Here is a 25,941-nt window from a genome sequence, read left to right on the forward strand (position 1 = left end):
GTGAGATCAATGATATTTTGCCAGCATGCCGATCATATTCTCTCTAAGTGACGAAGTCAATTTCATACAAACACAAAGACATGCCAAGAAACGTCTCAGAGGCATATCGCGTAACACATTGATTCCACTTATGTTTGTTTAACGTGATGTTTGTGTGTTGTAACTAAAGAACAGTAGGACTATCCACAGCGTATGTACACGTTATGAAACGTTTAGATATTAACTGGAACAACACAATCCTATCACATGCAAACTATGTAAGTCGTATACCAGCATTTGGAACTAGTCAAAACGCTGTATATCACCGGACATTATTGTTATTACTGAATCGACAAATTTGGAAATGTCACCTAGACGACTGCCACTAAGCGTTTTGGAAACTTTACTAAGGCTTTAAATTGTATCTTGATCAAGCAGCTTCTGAGCTAGAATCAAATGACGCTCAAAGTTGAACTGAAATACAGACGTCCACATACATTCTCTGGATAACAAAACTGTAGTGTTATATAGAATTTCTTGAGGACAAAACTGAATAATTTCGTGCTTGGAAGTTTACACAGATTCCCGAACGTTGGTTGGTTGAGAGAGCGGTCATGTGATCAACATTTCAAGGTTCATTTCCCTTGAACCCTTCAAATCGTTAGTACGTGTGTAAACATCGTTCATACGTGTGTGAACGTTTTCGAGCCGATCTGGGTCATGTGAACTTTTGCCGGAACTACTTTCCGGGTTTTCCCCAGGATACTCGCTGTCCAGCTTGACGTAAACAAAATAAATCATTTGCATTCACACTCCTTTTAATTTATACATATCACTTACTTGTTTTTGTATATAACAAAAAGCACCAACTGAGCACAGTTTTGCAAAAATCTGACTGACAACGGGTCCGACAAAACGTCCCAGCCAGTGCGACCTAATTTTCCAAATTTCCGCTACGGTTTCAAGGAACCCCTATGATCTTGTTGCATTTGGTGATGCCAATCTAGCGAGCGATCCTGTTTCAAGTCACCCCAATTTTGGCAATGTCACTTCTTAACGACCAAACGGATTTCCAATAGCCCAGCATTGTTCCTTATCACAAGAGTCTCGCGGTCTGCGGGTTCTGCCCCGTGATCTGTTTAAATACTGCTTATTAAATTTCACATTAAACAATCACAAATAGATAGAATACACCAACGAAATCTGCTTCCTATTCGCCACGCCGCACAACTTCGAAGTCGGTCAGTGTATTATTACGCGGTCAAACGAATCCGTCATGATTTTATAGGTACAATGACAGTTTGTTAAAATGATATTGTTATTGGTATTTGTTTCTGTTTGATAATTTTATTGATGTTATGCTTATTAAAGCAGTCTCAAACCTATTGACGAATTTGTTGTAATATTTTAAGGAATACTTTGAGAACTATTTCTTCAAGGGTTGGGATACATGTGCAATTAAATCGCCAAGTATACAAACATCGCTACAATACGGTCTTGAACAGAATAACATTACAACATTTTACAGGTATCAAACACATCACTGTAAACAATGATCATGTAGAAGTGGGTAAAAAACGTATGTGTAAACATCAAAGTGCGAAATTATAAGAATTGAACGTCACTTTGTGTGTTTGCATTGAAAGATGAACGATGTCAAAGCGTTGTTCAAACTCTCGTGTAAACTCGCTCGTTCACACGAGTTTGAACAACGCTTCGACATCGTTCATTTTTCAGTGCAAACACACAAAGTGACATTCAATTCTTAAAAGATGCGAGAAGAACACCATTGATCAAGAAACACATCGAATGGTGATATGTTTTAAGATTGCACATTCTGAACATTTGTTCTGAAAACAGAAGCTTTAGTTAATTGACATGGACTGATGATTTTTTAAACTTCCTAACGTCCACATTGCATTTCACAGATGCGATACTTGAACCTTATTAAAACATTTACTGAACAGAAAATCAACATTGTTATCGACAATTGTCATGTTCTGTTTTGGTGTCATATTTCACTTAGTATTCCCGCCATATTAGTTGTAGTGAAAAGTGAGATGGAATTAGGGTCACCGAATGTATTCCCTCAGTTAACCCATTTATTACTGACGAAATACGAACGTCAGTTCATTCTCTGTGTACGTGTGGTGGACAAGATGACATTTGTTTTCGCTAGAACCAATACTGCCAAGGTGTCCGATGACCAACCCTTAACGTCACAGGGACATGTTTTGTCTCGGCCAGATCGTTGTATTGACAGGCCTGAGATTTGTAATCTCGAGAGGAATGTAATAAATACTCTTCCCTTCTCCTGGGCATTGACTTGATATGAGTTAACCAGTAACCTGTGACATTGGGAATGTTTGTGGGTTTAAACATTGTTTTATTTCCGAAAGAAGCACGGATTGGTAAACAATCAAAATGCTCAGATCACTACCGTCTCTTTAGCGATGAACAATAACGAAACTGACCTGAGAACTAAAGAAAGATTTGTGCGTTATTGGTGTAAGCGTGAAAACAGACTTGCAGACTGAAGTCATTTTATGTTCAGCGGTAGGAAACAGTATAAGTATGATCATTGATCCAGAATACGTGTAATTCAGATATGCATTTTGGCAAGAAATAGGCAACGCAAGCACGCACACATTCTTTCTCTCTGTCCTTCGCTTTCTCTCTCGGTCCTTCTGTTTCTCTCTCATATAGGGAAACGATGTTTTTGACATTGCAATAATTATATACTGGAAAAAGTAATCATATATTTACGGGTTTAACGTCCACTTCCGACCCTCTCTCTACCAATGAACTCCAGTGTTGTGTTTTCCATGTGCAGTCCAATGTTGTTTTCTCCAAAGTCGTGTCCTTCTTGTGTACCTCAGTGTAGCATCCCAAATATGTTGTACTTTTCTTGTGTTCCCAGTGTTGTGTCGCCCAGTATGGTATTACTTCAGTGTTGTATCCCCCAGTGTTATTCAGTGTTGGTACTTCAATGTCGTGTCCTCCATTTTTGTATTTTCCAATGTCATCCAATGTCGTTCAAGGGTTGTCTAACGCAGTGTCGTTTCCTCTTGTGCCGTGTAATTGAGTGTTGAGTCCCCATCGTTGTTTTCGCCAGTGATGAGTCCTTGTTGTTTCCTCCCCGGGTCCAGTGATGGCTTCACCATGCTGTGACCCTCCCTTCCCGCCCCCGTGTAGTGTCCCCAATTGTCGTATCTTCCAATGCAGTGTCCCCAAGTGCTGTGTCTTCCAGTGTTGTGTCACCAGTTTTCGTATCTTCCAATGCAGTGTCCCCATTACTATGTCTTCCAGTGTTGTGTCCCCCAGAGTCGCATCCCCTAATGTCGTGTCTTCCAGTGTGTTGTCCCCAATCGCTGTGCCTTTTAGTGTTGTGTCCTCGAGTATCGCGTCCCCAAGACTTTTGTTACACAGTGTTTTAGTACTCCAATGCGCCCGACTGACAAAACGAATGCCAAAGTTCAATCACAAATATCAATAAAACATTATATATTATAGGTTATGGCAATTATTTGACATTATAACATAGACACAGGCTTTTATCACCAGCGCAACTAAAGTTTACAAACACCATCGTACAGATGTAAAACTGCTCAAAACAAATACATACCCATGACATACTCAGAACTGAACAATCTACTCGGCTTTTAGCAGAGATTTCATATCGATGTGGAAAGGGGTTTGTCGCTTCTTTCTCATTGCCAGGCTAAGGGCTATTAGCACTGATGTCTTAAGTTTACCCTTTCAGTATGTCCACAATTCCTCCAGCCGCTAGAGATTGTTCACAGGTTATTTCAGAACAAAACCCCAAATTCTAAGATTCATGCCGGTGAAGATGCTGGTAACCTAAAGGATAATCTGAACGAAGTATTGTTGTGCAAAAGGAAAACTGAAATGTCTATTTGTGAATTTCCCATTCATGGCGACACGAATATTTTCACAAACTTTAGGCTTCTATATTTCTCAGGTGATAAGTCATTAGAGCGTGTGCCTATTATTCATATTTCCCTGAAGAATGAGTGAGTGTTTTTTATGTCGCTTTTAGCTATATTCCAGCAATAATATCACGGCGGCTGGTTCACGGAAGACACATGTGGATTACAAAACAGGTTTACAATCAAGGAGTTGTTACCGGTTATCGTGCTTAACCCCCTGGCTGCCGAGTTTTTTTTCAGGCGCACATTTTCATACGCTTTGAAAAGTGAACGTTGTGCGAGAATTGGGCTCGCTTGGTCCTGGATCTACGTACGGCTATAAAATTACACAGAAAAGTAGAATATTAAATTTCCTATCCGTTGGTATAAATATAAGTGCAACTACCTCGGCGGTTTGAAAAATAGACCTTGCTAAATATTGTCCAAATTTTTGTTATGCGTTAAAAAACAGTAAATTTCTCCGCTTTTTATCGCGCACCCATAAAAGCACTGTGCTACAATTTTTTTATTTTGGCATCTTTACGGAAAGTGTGAGCGAAGAAAATACAGCCTGATATCTGAACGACATAAGTGTATATGAATTGGATTTATGTGCTTATGCATAACATTATACGCTCAACATTAAAAATGACTCGCAATAAATGTCAAAAATGGATTTTCTTCTACGACGTCAAACGACGACAGAGAGGTCATACACGTATAATGATAAGGGGGCATAACTCCGTTATTCTTAACACGATGTCAATGTAACTCTAATCACATGGAGAGTATTTGTTGTGGATACGGACGCTATATTTTCGTTATTTTTTGTTAACGGTGAACCAAACTATTCCAATTCAAAGTTCCCCAATGTTAGCGGATACGCTTTAGTAGTTTCACAATTTATAAGAAAAGATGACAACGTACTACATTTGAAAGCACGTAATAGCGATTTGGATGGCCCTATCCGATATATAAGTTAGTTCTTAGATTCCCATATTCTCCTGTTTGTGTAGATGTATTTTGACTAATTTTGCATCGTTATTACCAGAATACTAGCCATATTTTCAAATGTATTGAAATTGCTGAAAATAATACAACATTTTAGTTGACGTCATTGCTTGTTTTATGCATTTTGCGACGTCGGAAAGTGACGACATTGGTATTCTGATTAGTATATATCACACCTAATTTCCATTAATTGTGTGAAAGGTCTCGGCTTCTTTTTCAGAATTAACACTCTTTAGACAAAACATAAAATGACTGTTTTTTCCATTTTAAATAGTGTCCTGAATATATCAACAATTAGACAGTTTGACTGTGTATCTTATCATGAGCAACACGCGCACCTGTTTGGCATCAATTTAACGTAAATGAAAAATAACATTTCACAACACCTGAATATTTTGTTTAGGATAGGAATTTACTTTATTTATGATTATGCAGCTATTTCTCTTCATACGTATGCAATGGAAGATGCAAAAAAGATAGCTTTTTATATATGGAACTAGTACGAACTATATATTAGAATATGGATGTAAGATTTGTCCAAATTAACACATGACATGCTTTATACATTTTTAAACAATTTTCGTATAAATATAGTTAGAGTTTGATATCCTGTCATCACAATATTTTAAAATCGAATATGAATTGATTATATTATCGAAAACAATGATAGTGAATTATAAAACGTTTCCGACAAACGCGCACCTGACCAATCAATTTACATCATTGTTTTCTCTATAAAACGACACAAAAATGTGCAATGAACAAAACATTTCCTTTAAATGTTTGTGCATATACATTTCATAACATACATAAATCATTTTCATTAAATATTATAAGTTTTACTTATAAAGTTTAATCAAATCGCCATTCATTAACCTGTTCATGTGAAACTGCGATATTAGTTCATATGCATTGAATATTGTACATCATAGGAACTAAAGTAATATTGCAGTTATGGCTACGTTTGATCTTCTAACACTTGTGTAAAGGTTTAGAATATGGTGTACTGCACTAAATGTGTCAATTTCTTATGTAAATATTATTCAAACAATCAAAACCTTTCAAAGAATAAAACACCATAAACCCTATATGCAAGTATGATATGATATTTGACAAGGCTAAATGTAGATACTGAGGTCAGTTTCATGAAAAAGTATCTGAACTTTCTGCAAAATATACATTATAATACTGACAGTGTAATCGGAAGGATTGGGCGATTGTGTTTACTCTTGTTCAACCGACCTTCACCTCAAAGAAATTGCCTAATATGTACAACAATGTTGACGTATGACATCACTACTGATGACCTATTTCTTACAAAATGGCGGCTTTGCTGACAAGGATAGATAGGATTTTGCGAGGACTCTTCAATTGATTCAGGGATCGTTTGTACATAAATATGAGATGTAAGTAATCAGAATGATTCTGACTAACTGTGTATTGTTATATGTTTCTATCGTTTTCACTGTAAGTAAGAGAAGAAGCCAGAAATGCTGATATATTACAGTTGTCGTTCTGCGTGATTTTGCGCCAGTCATGGCGTCACGCTGCACGGAAACTTTGACAATTTCTTATGAATTATCAAATCATTGCATTGTATCTATTTATAATTTCCTATTTCTTACTACGATACTCTTTCCATGCATATTCAAAAGGTTTGGAGCTATTGCAAGCTATGAATAGACGGATGAATGTTGGAAAATTTCAGAAAATGCTACGCAGTGTAAAATCGGAATTTGTCTTTGTTTACGTTTCGAACCAGCGCAGTCTTTCGAGCACAGCGTTCGTTTTCACACCCAATATGTTTCGTCTCATTTGATCTAGACAGTTGGTATTGGTGACACAGACCAGTTGCAATTTGATTCTAAAATGTATGGGGAATTCAGTGATGCATTTTTCGAAGCTGAATATGAAATATACGTGATGTAATAGGCGTCTCAATACCGGCCTTCGCGAAACGTGATTTTGTAAAACTATCCAATATGGCGGAAAGGGCTCTACGGCGTTCGTGTAAGTGCATTTTCGAAAACATCCCAACCGATTCTAGATTCATCGGCAACGTTTCAGAATTATAATTAGCGATTTCATGTAAAAGTGATATCAGTGATCATGAATAGGTTAGTTTTGAAATTCAGTACTCCCAGGAATTATCCGATTTTCACATTTCAAAACATACAGCAAATAACGCTGTGAATCGCGATTTCATACTGTGTCGAAAATTTCGCCATTTTAGATGAAGCCTATTTTGAAAAGTCATTTTCAGCACTTGAGCTTTGTCTAAAATAATAGTGGATGGTATCAAGAAACAGGAAATTTCCCGCAGAATTCGAAACTGTGAAGTGTATTTGTGTGCGTGGTATATTTTGATTTTTATGCGACTTCAAATTGAGGGATGAAGGGGAAGGACATATATGTCCCTGTGGCATCCAGGGGGTTAAGGGTATGTGTATCCTATTAAGAAAACAGATTCCATCAACTGCAAGTCCACCTGTGTCTCACTTGAAGCTACGTTATCTCGCATTACTTGCAGTGGAGAACAGGAACTCTTTGACAGAGACATTATCCCATGAAAAACTTGAAGAGGCCATAACTAATGAGTTCCGTTTGAACGCTTTTTCATTCAAGAAAATAATTAGGGCTGACGCGGCAGGTTGTGAGGGAAAGTATTAACTCTTTCTGAAATCAGTTGACGACTATCCTTCTTTGGATCAATGGAATGTTTGTAAAAAAAGCAACTTCGGGAGATCGAACGACGTCACCACGCGTGAATGTGTTTTACCAATTAGATGCTGTCACTTGATAGAACATAATATCAGGTTTAATTTAAACATCGATGCACTGCTATAGCTAGCGTCAGCGTTGCTGTATGGAATGACTTTGCGGGGAACGATTAACGCGTACTATCATTCGCCGTTATCTTATACAGTCTCCTTGTCCTTGTCGATTTGTTACGTGCATGACGAAACCTGTGTTGGTGGTTTTACTTTATTCATGAGCTGTTTATGAGTTGTATCTTCGTCTTCTTGAAGTTACTTCTTGAAGTATGTGTAATACTTTGAGTTAAACTAAATACCGTTAAGGTTGAATGTTTGAAATACGTAATATACTCAATTTATGATTGAACACTCATATTTGGCGGGTGGTATATTGTTAGACATGTAATCGTATTACATCATTGGTAATACATCCGTGTTCTATAATGCCATTGTAATTGTATTGGCATATCATTTTGTACTGGCACTCTTTTATGCGTGTCAGTTTAGACTCTTTGCAGTAATTTGTATTGACTTATAAATCCAGTTAATGATATTATGCAACTGTTGATTAGTCAACGGTTATTTCTTTGTTTCGTGCTTCCACAGAGCATTTTTTTCCGTATGGATACCTAAGCTTGTTTCGATTTCAACGTCCACGTGTAAGAACACATTCATTGTACTAAGATTACTTTATGGCAATGTACTTTCATCCGGTATCAGCCATAACATCACAACATTACCAATGCATGTAGGAAAACACAGTGTTTAAATCAATAGATGGCTAGTATTTGTGTACGTTGCTTCCCACGACCTGTCAACATTTGGCATTTCATGGTTAATATTTGGTGAACATAATAAATGTTGAAGACGTCCTTTGTAAATATATATAGGGTGAGATCCGTACTTACACATTTTCAACTCAATGGTGACAATTACTTTTCGGTAGAGATGTTTGATGTGTTTGAAAGTATTTCACTAACATTTGTAGGTAAATAATCAATTAGTATTTGCAGTGTTATGCAAATGTAGCGTGTAAGAGTACACGGGACAACAATTATTGTAAAAGTATTTCAATAGATGTAATATTGTATTTTAGATGTCTAACATATTTATATAACTTAATTTTCAGATATATAATAACATCACACAATGTACCACGGGCAGACCTGCGACGTGCAAATTTGAAGGTTCACAATGACGATGATAACCAGTCGATTTTGTGGAATAGGTATTAATACAGCTAACATGTGTAACTATTATCGCCAGGGATGTGAATATCGATCGTCAAGCTCCTGTCTCAATGGCTTTTGGTTTTCACCAGAAATAACAGATATTTTTATTTGTATGACCTATAGATTTGATGACATACATAACTTTATTTACAACAAAGTCGTTCTCGTACCTTCTAGTACCTAACCTGGGTAACATATATATTGAAAGACGGTTGATAACAGATGCAAGGATGGCACTTATGGGTGGTCCAGTAAGGGACGAGTGTAGTTCAATCGTCAGCAAGAGTCATTTGGTAAAATGGAGGCAGCTATCTATACACTGTGGACCGAGGGGCAGATTGTTAATACAGGACTGACATTGATCGGTTTGACGTAGATCAAGATAACAAGTGGCATGTTTCACACGCCGCCGACCTACAGAAACATCTAATTTGATTTCTATTTGAAGTACCTGTCAATAGCAAAAAAATCAAGTGACCGTATGTTTTTATACAGCACTTTGGTTACTTATTTTGCATCTTTAGGTTGTATAGTGCCATCGTAAAACGTACGTGGCAACACTTACAATCTCATCAGGTATTCTACAAGACTCATGTTTATGCTTAGCAATCCAATCCACTCATTTCACATCGTTTGCCAGGACTTTCTGGCAATTAATGTTCCACAGGGACGCGTTAATTGTATCACTCTGTGATCAGGACGGTTTCTTCTGCCCTCCTTCCGCTCTGACGATTCACAGACTGAAGACAGTCCTTCTGTGATCTAGTTAACACACAAACATAGTTGCGGAGAGACACGAATGATGGTTATGTGGGTCATGGCTCAACGTCAAAGGCCAGGGGTTCTTGGCTTCACGAACACGCCATCAGAATACTAAATACCTCCTCTTTCGTAATCGCGGCCATATTTGTCTGTGTATACAGATCAGTATTATCAACTACCATTTTCGTCCGTCCGATATAAACAGCCTGCTTGTGAGACGATTCGAGTCATATATAGATTACACACCTGAAATACACAGTGACTTTGCAAGGAATGCCTTATTCGCTATAATAGCCATGTTGGAATATGTAACCACAAAACAAAAATCCATGTCGTTAGCTAATTTATATGTACGATGTTTCAAAACTGGTTCTCCCAACATTGCAAAGTTGAAGAAGTATTCCCTAAGTTTGTTTGACCTGCTAGTTCATCATCAACATGAAACCCATTCACACGAAACATTGTCCCACAGTAAAATGTGCTGGCTATTTTGTTAGCTCAACAGAACACTCAATTTATATCATATATGATACATTGCCACATTTTGATGATCAGAGTTTAAACATAAGTACATTGTCGTCTGGCACAATGGGGACAAGCATCGCATCTCAGTGTCTGTTTACAAATTGTGGTCAGCAATATACATGGAAATTTGGTTTTCGATTACACCCGATCATCAAAACGGCAAATGTAACGGTATGATTCTGTTATACATACAGTTACAGCTTAAAACTATAACTACGAAGTGTTTCGTTTATTTGACTTGTGGTTAGCAAGACGTTGAGATGGTGGTAAGTGTATCCTTTTCGTCTGTCCCTAAAACGAGTACATACACATCACACTGTTTAATACTTTACCTATTATCAATATACATCGCGATTTAAATTAGGTTAGGATAACCGATCAGGTTTGTTCCAAAGGAACAGGAAACATTTCAGATGGTCAGTTCCTGATGGTATATCCGGCTTTGCAAATGGTATAAATCTTAGGGCTACTGGAAACCTAATCGCGTTTTGACGCTGTGCAATTCTTTCACCTTGACTACGGCCATACATGGGCATCAATTGATCGGAATATCGTAGTAAAAAGTAAGGTTGCGATATCAAAAAGTATTATATCAGTTACAGGTGTTATTGGATCCATTGTGACATAAATGGCATTAAAGACTGTCAATAGAAGTTTGGAAAGATTCAAGAAAAAGTCTTTAGAAGGCTAAAGATAGTGATCAAATATTATTCTAAAAATTTAGCTTCCAGTGAAATTTGATTGGGGTGTATGGGTCCCATTATGGTTCAGCTTCCCACAAAAATGAATTTTGCTGGAAGCGCAATAGACATACTGAAGCCTAACTCACAAACCAAATATCTGTTGCAACTGAACAATGACCGAACGTGTGGTAGGTGTTTTTGTATGACTGAAAATACATCACTGGCCAGTGAGAGCTTTTATTCTACCTTGTGAATGTATGAGGCACCCAATGCCTCAATGCCAGCACTTCCAGTATTTTACAAAAAGCATCTCGAGTTAATTTTGTTAGCGTATGATTTAGTGTCTGACGAAACACATTTTTGTGGATGGATCACGGAAATTATGTGATCACACCAGTCGTCTACACAATTTGTATTTAAACATTGACGCCCACTTTGCATAATGGCATTTGCATGTGTTGCCTAACGCCTACGTCTCATTAACACGCTTTTATATGTTTCCTGACGCCAAATGTGAATGAGGAAGATTCTATAAGTGTGTTGCCTGATGCCAAATTTGCATCAAGAAGTATTGATGGTTTGTTGACGCCCACAGAAAAAATAATCCACCAGAAATATGATTACCTAATAAAGTGAACATTGGCTCCCGGTTGCGAAATATTGTCGGAGCAATAACCCATTACAACCTTATCTATTGACGTGTTCATATACATAAGGACCACGTTTGCCTGAACATTGCAGAAGCAGCTGGTCCTTCTGTACTCAGACAATGAGAGTGGATGAACATAAATAATTTTCTGGATTTCATCTTCTTTTATTCATTAATACAACGTTTCGGGGTCTGTTCCGGACCTATCATCAGGTAACACTAATAAACAGTTAACTGCACCCATGACGTCAAAATTCTTTGACGTCACGACGCAAAACATGTAGATGTCATAATTGATTCAGCTAACAGGGCTGATGGGAATACATGTTACTTTTAATATATACATATTGTTTACCACAAAATTATTGGATTAAATAGAAATGTATAGATACTTATCATACAAAAATTCTTTGGTTAATTTAGAAATGTACAGACACATATTTATACATGTATAGAACGTAAAGTAATTACAGTGTATAGATAGAAGTCATTGTTCATAAATGGTTACAGTGTTTTTTTATTTTTTTTCAGTCAACACTGAATACAAAATTGTACAAGAAGATAAGTACCCGAACTAAATCTAACAACTCCTCCCTGTGTGGGAAAATGAAGAAGCATACTTCAGAAGAAATGCAAATGAAAATAAAGTCTGATTAATCCGTTATTGAACCAATGGAGTCACCAATTCTACACAGTGGTCAAGTCATTGTCATCAGTTTGGATTGGGGATTTCACATTTGCAATTTATAACTTCTTGCTGACAATGGCTTCAAGAGGCATGTTCAATAAACGCTTCCTGGATTGTGGCCGCATGTACATGATTACATTCCAGTTTGTCAACAAGCAACAAGTCGGTGGATTGAGGTTCTTTCTCACATTTACTGACTGCTATTGAGGAACAATGACCAACCTTTCCTTCTTCAAACACTGAATTCGAAGAGTCAAGATTATTTGTTTTTTTAACATGAATTGGATATAACTGCTTACCTTATTAGGTACAATTGTGGAAATTACGGGGACTACCGACAGGGCAGAATGTGCTCACCAGTGTGTTGAACACCGGGTGTCATCACTGATTTTCAGTGATCCACTCACATGTTCTTCACTATGATTTCACAGCAAATGCATTCTGTTTCTTAAAGTCAAGACCGGTTATTCTTTAGCATTAACCTTGTTATACTTCCATAAAATAGTTTCCTGTGTCAAGTGTTGAGTGACATTAACCGCTCCTGATGGGTTCTTTCGGTAGGGCAAGACATGCATACCCCGAATTCAGTTGTCAGCAATGTTCAGAAACACGTGAACCCTTTAAAATATATATTGTACTTTTTGCACATGCATGTAACAGGCATATGAAACTCTATGCCCCGGGCAATGACGGGGGTGTTTACATTTCACAGCTTCTGAGGTACAATCAAGCATTCTCGTTTTTACCAAGATTTCAAAAAGCGCCATATGACTATTTTTCAGAAGTTGTTCGATCAAGGTTACAACATTCAAGTCTCAAGGCTTGCAAACTTTTATGGCACACACGTGGAGGAAATTTAATGTGAATTTACAGTACGTAATACAAATATGAAATGTAGATTGTGCAATCTAATGAGTCTGTCCAACGCCTTGTCAGTGAATTCCCATCGAAGGTACAAATACAGTATCGTCAGCGACATCATGGTGTGGCCCGCTTCTCATATTACCGTCTTCGCCATGCTTGTGTTTTTGTCCTATCATGAGTATAAACTTCGACGTATCCAAAAACGAATGACTTTACTGTTTCCATACAACTAATGACATTATTGATACCACTGACTGCTCTGTCCCTTTTTGAGATTGACAAGATGAGCAGAAACGTGGACCCCACTGACGAAATGTCTCAACTCCATCCAAAATACCCGGTTGTTCAACATTAGTCCTGGTACCTCCCAGGCTCCTCAGTGACACTCGGGTAGCCTAGTGGTTAAAGCGTTTGCTTGTCACGCCGAAGACCCGGGTTCAACATATGGGTACAATGTGTGAAACCCATTTCTGGTGTCCCCCGCTGTGATATTGCAGGAATATTGCTAAAAGACGCGTAAAACCATACAAACTCATTGAGTAACACTCATGCAGCACCCGGCTTTGGTGCCAGGAACACAGCCCTTCTGACAATCTTGGTAATGCAGATGGTTGCAGTGTTGGGGGGGTTATGCAATGTCATTCTCCCAATAGTTCTGCGGAAGGTCGCGGGTTCGATCCCCGACCGCGTCATACCAAAAGACGTTAAAATATGGTACTTGTTGGTCCCTGCCTGGCGCTCAGCATTAATGGGTACAACAAGGACTGGTCGGCTCGGAGTCAGTATAATGTGTCTGAGTGGGGTATTCATGCTTCACTGCGGCATGTTATCTCAGTGGGCTAGCACTATAAAACCAGCTTCAGTCTGGGCTAGAACAAGCAGCCGTACATACACATACACACGCATGCACGTCGTCATATGAGCGAAATATTCTCAAGCACGACGTTAAACCCAATTTCACCTCACCTCACACAATAGTTCTGGATTGGTTCGATTAGGCAGTGCATCGTGGGAGAAGTCTTAGCTGTGATATACAGATACAACTACGAATGTTAGTCCCTACAATAAGGATAATGAATGGACAATAAGGACAATGGGATTATTACGATCGTGACGCTCAAGCTTTTCGTGAGGACAGACCCTTTCGACCGCAGTGAAAACGACAATGCACCGTTCCCACAGTTCTTGTGGTGGTGAACAATGGCGTTGACAGGCTTCTCCACGGACACGGTTTCAGTGCTATCGACCTCCTTTGTTGTGTTTAGCCTACCTAGTTCTTATCATTCTATCAGTAATGCATTTGCAGAAATATCATACACCTGTATCCGTACTCTTTGTTTGAGACAATGCCAACCCCTTCCGCATCCAAGGTTCGGAAGACAATGCCCCATGCATCCAAGTTATCAATAAGCTTCATCTTCTTGTGTGTCAGATCAATGTTGTTTTGTCAGCATGCCGATCATATTCTCTCAAAGTAACGAAGTCAATTTCATGCAAACACAAAGACATGCCAAGAATCTTCTCAGAGGCATATCGTGTAACACATCAATTCTACTTATCTGTGTTTACAGCAACGCGACGAGGAACCAGTAGGACTCTCCATAGCACATGTACACGTGTACACCGCTTTGTTTCTTTCCTCTCTTTGTACATTTTGAAATGTGAAATTTCTATGTAGATGTATGCTAGACATAGTGTCAGATTAAATGAACATCATGAACATAGTAAAATGTAAACATGTATACAATGTACCACTTCCTGGTACCGGGATTTCCAATATGTCACCATTAAAAAGTAAGTTCATTTGAGCGAATTTTGGTTTTGGGTAGAAATATATATGAATTAGCAGATTCCCTCATTTTCCAAGACTGTTACAGAGAAAAGAGTACTAATTTCATCACTTAAATCAGTTGATTTTCAAAGTGGGCAATTTCTTTCAATTACTGGTATTGTTGTCCATCTGGGCAGGTTAAGATTGCTCAATTTTAGCAATACAAGCCAAACATTTTATGGCAGATTTAGGTACGTTTATAATAAATACACCGAAAATGGTGTCGTGGGAAAAATTATCTATCATAGTGCTCCAAAATTGTAAGTTAGTCTAATTGAGTTTGTATTATGTATATTTATTTAGCAGTTTGTAACTTATGCCAAATATAAATCAGTCGAAGATCCAAGACCGGCGAACATGTTTTAAGAAATGTTAATCAATTATGTTTAATGTCCAACTTCCTTTCAATTTCCAACTTCTAGCAACATTATATGAACGAACGTGTCACAAATGTCTTTGACCCGATCATTCCGCTGGGCTTGCCTCTGGTGTACGAAATAATCGGTAATGAATGTCATCCAATTATTTTTTGTAAGGGTTCTGAAGAAATCATTTAACCCCTAGAGCCAGAGCTTAAACCCGTTTTTGTCAGTATTGCCTCGTTCGTGTTTGAATAAAAGGAATTTAATTCAATTTAGGATGTGCATGTTATGCTGTAAAGTCGCAAATGAAGTAAATTTCTTTAGACCCAGATTTACGAAATGACAGTTGTGCGAGGACACTGTGCACATTTGTAATGACAGTAGTCCAGACAGACTGACAATACCTTCATGATCGTACGTATGGTGAGAACACATGGGGTGTCCGTATTCAACAATGAAGACCCAAACATATTCTGTTTGCAAGAATGTGTATGTATTTTTGTAGATGGCGACGTCCTACATGTTCGTAATTCATTCATCACAAGGGATACAAAACTGAGGGTCCCCACCTTCCAATAGATAATTATGAGTGTATCTTGTATGGCCAATGTGACATCGTCGCGTAATGACCTCTTCAAATCTGGACTGACAACCCAAGTAGGTGTAACCGATAGCTGGTTTAATTGCATATAACTTATTTATACCTACTTGGGTGTCCCACTGCTTCTGCATCAGCTCGCCGATGTACATTGTAAGTTCTAATGCTAGCTTGCAATCAGAGTATGGAATAAGAAGTGGTGTCACAGACTTGTTGAGTGCTGCCTTAGTAACAAAATCGGCCATTGTGTTCCCAGAGATTCCAACATGGCTAGGTAACCAACAGAGGACGACGTCGTATTGGCCAGTAGCAAGATCATCATACAATTCAATAATTTCTATTAAAAGTGGATGTTTACAAGAAGGCAAGAACGAGTCAGAAAAGATTATATATTGTTTATATTCAGGATGTTTTGAATATATTTAAGCACTGTAATATGGCATTTGATTCGGCTGTGAAAATAGAACTGTCGCCGGGTAATCGCCACCATCCTTGGATCCATCTGTAAATAAGGATTTGTATGTATGTATGTATAATGTTATGTTTTGTAAACTAAGGCAATACTGCAATTAGTCTATTGTATATACAAATGTATATATTTTACATTGTATATGGAGTGAGTAAGATAAAAAAACATCTAAAATAGTTAACTATAGATGACAATACAATATAAAAAACAGCCTATAGATTGCCAGCAACTGAAGGTAGATTACCATACTTGTATATTGGCCTGAGGCCTTCGGACTGGAAATAAACACTTGATTCACTTGACTGACTTGAGGTAAACGGTAACCTGTGACATTCTGATCTAGGAATTTTTACTTGTTTGAACATAGTTGTATTAACAGAGTTTTGATATTTCTACATGTGAATAGATAATGTAGGGCTTTTTCACAGTGATGCTTGTGCGCGTTGATTTCGGGAGTATATTTTAGACACACAGCAGTAAACGAAATGTTCTGTGGTCCTGGCCCCTTGCTATAAATTTTAGTTGAACTATGGTTATAACGAATGACAATTAGCAGTCCTTCTAGATTCGACATACAGATAGTTCGTTATAGCCGTAGTTTACTGAGTCTCTCTCTCTCTCTCTCTCTCTCTCTCTCTCTCTCTCTTCCAATGTGGTGTCCCAAATTGCTGTGTATTCTAGTGTCATGTGTTGGGCGGTGGGGTAGCCCAGTGGTTAAAGCGTCCGCTCGTCACGGTGAAAACCCGGGTTCGATTCCCCACATGGGTACATTGTGTGAAGCCCATTTCTGGTGTCCCCCGCCGTGATATTGCTGGAATATTGCTAAAAGCGGCGTAAAACCACACTCACTCACTCACTATCTAGTATCATGTCTCCAATGTCGCGTCCCCAATTGTCGTGTTTTCCAGTGTAGTGTCCACAACTGATGTCTCTTCCAGTGCGGTGTCCGTCAGTGTCGCATCCCCAAGACTCCTGTCCTCCAATGTCTTAGTACTCACGAATGTACGTTTCATTTTAACTGGAGAAATCACTCATACACATCACCACAACGATCGTACTCTGAACATCACGGGGTAATGCTCTTAGCTGAGATTTACTATGATTATGGAATAGGAGATTTTAATTACACCAAGTGAATAGTGCTCAAGGGATGTATTAAGTTAATGGGTACAATACTGCTTAGATTACAGTGTTGATGTGGCAGTATTAAACCTACTTATGGTTTAGTACAACTGTCAGCTAATCTGAGTGTGAAATAGTGTCCATAACAGTCCATCGTAGCTCTAATACGAACCTTCCTCACATGCCTTTTTCACCCATTAACACCATGGTGTTTCGCACGAGTGCACCCAGTCACTTATATCTGACGGTGGTGGAAGGGTCACTAACATAAGTTTACAAAAAACAGCTGTAACACTGATGAAACAATTACATACCCATGATATACACTAAATTGAAGAATCGATTTCATATGGATGTGGAAAGGTGTTTGTCGCTTGGTTCCATATAACATGTAAGGACTGTTAGCACTGGTGCCTGCGTGTTACCCCAGCAGTATTTCCATAATTCATGATTGTTGAAAAGGAAAGCCATAATTTCTATTTGAGAATTTCACCTTCGTGGCGACACGAATATCATCAAAACCTTTAGGCGTTTATATTTCTCGGGTGACAAGTTATTAAAGCGTGAACCTACTATTTATGTTTCACGGAAGACACATGTAGATTACAAAAGAGTTTTACAATCAAGTTGTTGCAGGTTATCTTGTTTAAGTGTATGTGATCGTAGTAACAAAACATTCCATCAACTGCAAGTCCACTCGAGTCTCACGTGAACAGGGCTGAATTGATCTGAAAAAGGTTGGTTGATACTGGTATGTCTTGAAGCTACGTTACCTCGCATTACTTGCAATGGAGAACAGGAACTGTTTGACAGAGACGCCTCCATTATCCGATGAAAGAAATGTCCGTTTCTGTGAGCAAGCCATAACTAAGGAGTTCCGGTTGAAAGCTTTTTCATTCAAGAAAATAATTAGGGCTGACGTTGCAGTTTTTGAGGGAAATTAATTGATGAGTATCCATTTTTGATCACTGGATTTTTTTTTATAAAATAAACTTCGGGAGATCGAATGACGGTACAACACGTGAATGTGTTTTACCAATTAAATGCCAACGCTTGACAGAACACAATATCAGGTTTGATTTAAACATCGCTACACTGCTATATCTTGTGTCAGCATAGACGTGCAGAGTGGCGTTCTGGGAAACGATTAACGCGTACTTTCATCCGCCGTTATCTTATTTATGTAGAGCAAAAGACTCATTGTCCTTGTAGACTTGCTGCCTGTCTGGCCAAACATCTTCTTGAAGTTGCTTCTTGAAGCAGGTGCAGTACTGCTTTGAGTTAAACTATGTACTTCGAAAGTTGAATGTTAGAAGTCCGTAATTTACTTAATTTATGTTTAAACACTCCCATGGGCGGGTGGTATGTTGCTAGAAATGTTGTAATCGTATTACAGCGTCGGTAAAGAATGACGTTTCAAACAGACAATCCAGTGACTGGAACGGTATGCAAGAGTTGCTAAAGACCAATGCTAACCCGTATATGCACGGGCTCATTCAGGGAGGCAGAGGCAGAATTCATCAATGGGCAAGCAGGTGCATCACTCATGTCACATGGCATCTCAACCAGCGGATATGTGAAAATATTCATTTTTTCACTCTAAATATCAAACCTTGGCAACTTTGAAAGCTTATCCAGACTTCCTCCTTGTGAATAATATCAAATGTTGACGAAGAATATTATATATTTATATAACTACATTCGTATTTTAGAACGCCTTGGAATTGCATTTTGTACTGGCTCTCTATTATGTATGTCAGTTTTAATATGTGCCGATAATTTGTACTGAATCTTAAATTTAGTTAATGATATTATGCAACTGTTAATTAGTCAAAATATATTTCTTATTTCGTGCTCCCGCAGTGCATTATTGTGCGTACAGATATCAGGGTGAACCTAAGTTTGTTTCAATTAACGTCCACGTGTGACATTCATTGTACCAGTTTAAATGTACTTTGTACCGGTATCAGCCATAACATTGCAACACTCTCCGTATATTTAGGTCCTCCTGAGAGGGTACGTAAGTCCCAAACCATTTGAAGTAAACTTCTAATCTTCCACTTTTTTAATCGTAGAATTCTTGTCATTTTTATTTGTGGCTTAATTTGCTTACAATCGCCAGCGGCTGAAGGGATGGTGTGAATCCAACTAGGGTCCATGCAGGTAGCTAAGGTACTGTGAGTCCCCATGGTCCCTAGTATGGTGATCTACCTTCAGTTGTTGGAGATCTCTAGCCATGTTTTAATATTGTATTGTCCAAATAGTGCTATTAGTTTTAACTTTCTAAGCTAGTTTTAATTCAAATTGTGATATTCTAGTTGTTTTACTGTCCTTCGTCGGCAGGTTTTTATAATATCTATATATATTCTATTTCAATGTCAAATGTTCTCGTCACGATATGACTGGAATCTTGCCGATGTGACGTTAAATAATAACTCACTCACTCACTCCGTATATTTAGGAAGACACAATGTTTAAAATCAATAGATGCCTAATATGTGTGCGTTGCTTCCCACAACCATTGCTTGTCAACATTACATCGTAAATATTTGGTGAACATAATAAATGTTGAAAACGTCCTTTGCAAATATGTTAAACTGGACGATCAAAGGTTGATGTCCTTACTTACACATTCTCAGCTCAATGGTTTCAACTACTCTTGGAGAAGATGTCTCGTATGTTCAGAAAGTACTTCCTGTATATCTGCAGGTAAACAATCAGTATTTGCAGATTATCAAATACGGCGTGAAAGAGTAAATGAAACAACAACTATTGCAAAAGTATTTCAATATATCTAATATTGTATATAGATACATAACTACAATTTCAGATATGTCATAACTTCACACAATTTACCACTGGCCGAACTGCAACGTGCAACTTTGAAACTTCACAATAGATTAATTGTATCATTTCTCACCAAAATTGACCTTTTAGATTAATTTATTTCACGAAGCTTATATCTCGTATTGGAACTTCAAGACGTGCATTTTGTAACAGTGTTGTTCAGACTGCCACTCAGCTAACAGCTGATTAAAACTGTCGGGTCACCTAATGATAGCTAATGAGTGGAATGATTTCTATCTGCTCTGGACATGATGTCCGTTATGTCATAGTATCTACAGACTATATAGGTTATGCTATTAGAGGCCAATTAGTCGTACCCTTGTTCAAATGCCAGTTATGCAATTGTGGAAACAAGCAACACTTAATTCACATTGACATGAACATACTGGATGAACAGATATTACTGTAGGAACGTTTTTTATGTTTGCTCTGCAGAGATACATATTTATGATGCTCGGTTGTTTCCTCTGAGTAGTGCCACTGCTTGAATGTAACAATAAACCCCGCTAGTCTGTAGAAATGTGCTTCTTCTTCATCCTTGATTTTAAAGTTGTCGATTTATCTTGATAAATGTAACTGTGTCGTGACAAGCTGTGAATGTGAATGCTCGTTGAGGTATTACCGTTACCAGTCCACTCCAATATCTGTCTTATTGAAGACATAGAAGTGCCATGAGGTTTTTCCGGTAAGATACTTATGTTGTCAAACTATACTGTGAGATGAAGACAGGATATACACTGGTGCCGGTCCCACCAGAGACGCATCTCCTTATTCGCAACAAATGTATTTTACCACAGGTAAAATCAAGGTTTGATTAGGAGACGTAGTGCCCTCGGGTTCACAGTGACAATGGCATACAATTGACTTTTTGGCAGCTCGTGTCCCAGCTCTTGATCAGAATCACGGCGTCTGTCAGCGGCGATGTACGGTTGGTTGATCTTTCTGATGAACATCGCAACTGAATTGCGAACGAGCTGAAACAGGGGACAGCAACGAGAGGAAATTGAGTACCGTATAAACGGATTTCAGTAGAGAACTGATTACCTTTGGAGAGGTCAACATGGGGACACGACTCCTGGGGTAAGCTGAACCGTGGTTGACTGGACCATGAAATACATCAGTCAACTACTAAATGTTTGAGGAATTCAATAGCGGATAATCAGAAACAAAGAAAGAATCCCCACAGTGATTCCACATTAATAAATGGGCCTGAGCTGGCAGGAGGAGACATCCTGAAGGATCGGATGGACAGACTCAGTGGTGGGTAATTACGTATAATTTTAACCAGGCCGTATAAGACATCGCTCATAAAAATGATCTTTACCTAGTCCGGAACAAAGAGGGGTGTGCATCAGAAAAGTTTGATGTTGTAAAATGCAGGGTCATTCTCTATAATGTTCCTTAATTTGTCTGGAAACAAGACAGACTGACAGACGCCAAATGATCAAATATTGTAAAATGTAGAGTTACTCATAATAATGATAATTACCTTGCATTGAACAATTACGGAGGAATGTCAACGTTTTGGGATATTGTGAGTGAGTTTAGTTTTACGCCGATGACATGTGTCAACTAAGTCACCTGACCACCCGATCCCGTTAGTCGCCTCTTACAAGCATGAAGATATAACCCGGATCTTCACGAATAGTGGGATATTGTGGAATGCAGCACTACTCACAATAATAATAATTACCTTGGTTTGAACAAAGACGGTCAAATGTTAACTTTTTGGGATATTGTCGAATGTCTCTGTCTGGAATAAAGACAGACGGGCAGACGTCAACTAGTTGGGATATTGTGACATGTCGGGTTACACATAATAATGACCATTCCCATTATCATTCCCGTTTGCATCATTGCAAAGGTGTCATGCTGTCATCCCACGACACAGAGGCGCGATTTCAAGGAGTCGAGAGATCGTGTTTTATGGCACATCTCAAGCATCATTGGCTCTTTTTGCGAAGCTGTTATTCTGAGACATAGAAATCAGGCAGATACTTGCAACTGGTCCCTCGTTTTAACGTACACATATTTCTTTCATCCATATACGGAATATGTTTGCCATTCAAACTAAATTCCCATTTCACTAACTTTCCGTCATTTTCAAGACTTCGCCTATAAAGACACCGTTTAGCGTTTGATTCCTTCAGTTATTAACAGACTAAAATTACTGATTACGAGGATCATTCTGAAGTGAATTGTAACTACTCCCAGCTAATGGAACATGCTCGGCAGTGTTGACTCTAAGTTTATGACATGATCAGATGATCACGCACTACATTCTGGCTGGAATTCCTGTGTTGATGCTTAAAGGACTCATTTCAGCCAAAGTAGACAGGCTTATAAAGATTGTTGAACCGTTCGGATAGAAGCTGGTAATAGTGTTAACATTCATGACTTTTAACATTGTTTACCAGATCGTTTGCTATGAAGTGGGAATATTTATGATGTCGAGACTTATTATACGCATGAAATGGAGGTATTCAAATGATATTTGTGGTAGGGTTAGTAAAGAAAACCAAAGTAATAGACTCATTATTCCGTTGTTCCAAGCGTGTTTCATAAACTCGTTACAATACTTGGCACACATTGTAAACAGTTCATTTAAAGTGATGTTTAACCAGTCAATGACTAACTGTAAAAAATATAAAAAACGTAGAGGCGAAAGTAAAATTTTAATAGTAATTGTCCGCTTATATGGCGCTCACATCCAGGCACACTGCCTGCTCACGGCGCTACGTACAATGCGAAGTAGAAAGTACAATTGAGAAATTCTTTTAAGTGATGTAGTTTCATTTTGACAGCTCCTGATGGAAATGAACGGACCACAAAGATAAAAAACCCATCTGATTCAAATGCAGACCACATCATAATACAGCCCGGTCTTCCTTTTAGTGAGAAATACAGCTTGTACAAAGAATCGATTATTTGGTTGAAAACACTAAACAAAACTATTTCACGTCACGTTTACTCTTTCTTTCTTGTAGATGTATAAGTCAGCCAATACACATGCAACCGCCCAGCTATTACCACATATCGTGCTGATGAGTTCACAAGATCCGAGCCGTAATATTCATAGAAACTTTCTGATAGTTTGTGATGTCTGAATACTATTATTAAAGTCCTGATTCCTACTCTAACCTGTGCTAATGATTCGTTTGCGTAATCTTTTGACGGGTTGTTTTAAAAGAAGTCAGTGCACAAAATCTTTCAGAACACAGCCAATGTTCAACTTACAACAGACCACGTCTTTCATGTTAAAAAGGGTTCCCTTGAAACCAAGTTGGTTTTTTTTGCACTCTTTCACTGTCTGAAAGATAATCTTTGAATTTGTCATCTGTAAAATCAAACGAGGATTTCTAAGTGTGTAATCTGATTTGTTTTCGTTCGTGTCAGGTTATCTCACAGCCAACGGGTGAAGAGTCAGGATCTCAAGGGATTGAGACTGATTTGAGGTCATCCAAGCACAACTCTAATAAGACTGCAGCGATTGTGTGTATGGTCATTTAGTGAAACGTTATTCATCAGGATATCTTGCTTTTCTGCACTGAATGCAGACTCAGACCCGCATGTATGATATAACAGCATGGTTTAATCAGTTTGTTTTACCAAACAACCTGAGTGAACGCCAGCCACGCGAACACTACCTCAAGGGCAGTACGTTATTTATTTGCCAAAATTTGGCGTTGGTTGGTTTGTTGTTCAACGCCGCACTAAGCAATATTCCATCTATATAGCGGCGGTCTGGACCAGACTATCCAGTGATCAACATCACGAGTATCGATCTACGCAATTGGGATTCGATGATATGTGTCAACCAAGCCTGCGAGCCTAACGACCCGATCCCGTTAGTCGCCTCTTACAAGCATGGGTTGCTCTACAGGCATGGTCCCATGACACGAAGTTTTGTTTGCACTTGCGAAATTTTCACAATTGTTTTTGTACTCTTTCATTATCTACCACAAGGGTATACCAGAAATGTGTCACATAAATTGCACCCCCGTGGAGCAAAACAGATTCTGACTTATATGTCTTGTATATATGATAACAGATTTTGTATGATTGGTGGAATAGTTGATAACTAAGATTGTTTGTAGCTGCACCATTCAAGGTGGTTGAAATATCGTAAAGGTTTTGGCCCCCTGACGGGGCATAGGAGCTCCAAATCAGTCAAGGTATATTTTATCTCCCACTGCTTTTTAAACTTAGTTATATCGCATTTGAATTTTGGTTACAATTCAAAACTATAGCCAGCGACTGAAGAAATCTAGGGTCCATACAGGAAGAAAAGGTACCGTGGTATGACCACCCTGGTTAACGTCATACGACAATATAGTTACTAGCACTACAAAATTATTCTATTTTTGCCATGCTTGCTGCTCTGAATACACTACAGTTTTACGTTCTTTCAGATTAGACCCGTTTTCAGATTTGCCCTTTAAATATTCCTTGGGGATCAAATCTTCAGATTCAAACTCTCAGGACGACACTGTGTTGATGGACAACTGATAACAGTTAAGTCAAATTTAGGATTCTAACTCACAATACGTGTAAGGGACATAGACCTTATATTGCAACCCAGTTGCCCCTTGGGTGAGTGAGTGAGTTTAGCTTGGTAGTCACATCGGCAGTATTCCACACGAACCGTGCATCCCATGGCACAGAAACTGTATAAAAAGACACTAGTATAATCTCAGTTTTGACGAAGGTGTGAAAGTGGTGTTGACACAATCAGTCTCACACGGAGGCATTAATTTTCAAAAGGATGCGTATATATGAAGGCAACTGGAGCTCAACTTCAGCCTTCCTTTCCTCAGACTCCATCCACTGTTGAAACTTGACCAGGGTGCAGAAAAGATGATTCCGTCTGGATTTATCTAGTCATTAACTGTCCCTTGCCGACTCATAAAGATCTCGAGATGATCAGTTGTCTCTAAAATCATATTAAAAATATCAAATTCGTTTTTTTAAAGTTTAAATTAGATCAGATTGGTTTAACGATGATGGCACGAACATGTCACCCTGAACCTTTACATTTTGTTGAACAAAGAAAAATACGTCAGTGTAAAATATGATCTTCCTTTAGACTGACTGAGGGAGTTTGGTTTTACGCCGCTTTTAGCAATATTCCAGCAACAGCACGGCGGGGGACACCAGAAGTGGGCTTCACACAATGTACCCATGTGGGGATTCGAACCCGGGTCTTCGGCGTGACGAGCAAACGCTTTAACAACTAGGCTACTCCACCGCCCCTCTCCCTTTAGAAACTTTCATATGAGCATTGGATAATTTATGATTTGTTAACATGTTAAACTTTTCACATGGTTGGAAATGAGGAGAGTGAAACACTTCCATTAACGAAGAATGTTCAGTCAAGTTAGTAAGGAGAGCGAGTATGCATGCCGTTTGATGCTACACAATGAAGTTGTTGGGTTAGGCTCTTAATATTATAAGATATTGCTACTTAGTGTAATCGATGACATAAATTACACATCCACAAGCTGGACTAAAAGAAAAGTAATAGAAGTAGAAATACTTTACTGGCCTATTTTGCAATACCGTCAGAACTTCAAATTGTCGCATTTCTTGCCATATCGATTTCAACGCAGCAGTAGCTTTTGATAAATGCATTAT

General features: G+C 38.5%; 1 long non-coding RNA gene across 1 annotated transcript; it reads left to right on the forward strand.

The window, feature by feature from the left end:
• Window positions 1-1,703: 1,703 nt before the first annotated feature.
• Window positions 1,704-25,198, forward strand: LOC124276779. The gene is made up of 4 exons (XR_006898659.1): window positions 1,704-1,715; window positions 11,654-11,755; window positions 21,393-21,402; window positions 25,189-25,198. It is a non-coding gene; the product is annotated as an uncharacterized LOC124276779 (long non-coding RNA).
• The last annotated feature ends 743 nt before the right edge of the window (window positions 25,199-25,941 follow it).

The sequence above is a fragment of the Haliotis rubra genome, unplaced genomic scaffold, assembly GCF_003918875.1.
Source record: "Haliotis rubra isolate DU_JTF1 unplaced genomic scaffold, ASM391887v1 Scf213, whole genome shotgun sequence".
Lineage (NCBI taxonomy): Eukaryota > Metazoa > Mollusca > Gastropoda > Lepetellida > Haliotidae > Haliotis > Haliotis rubra.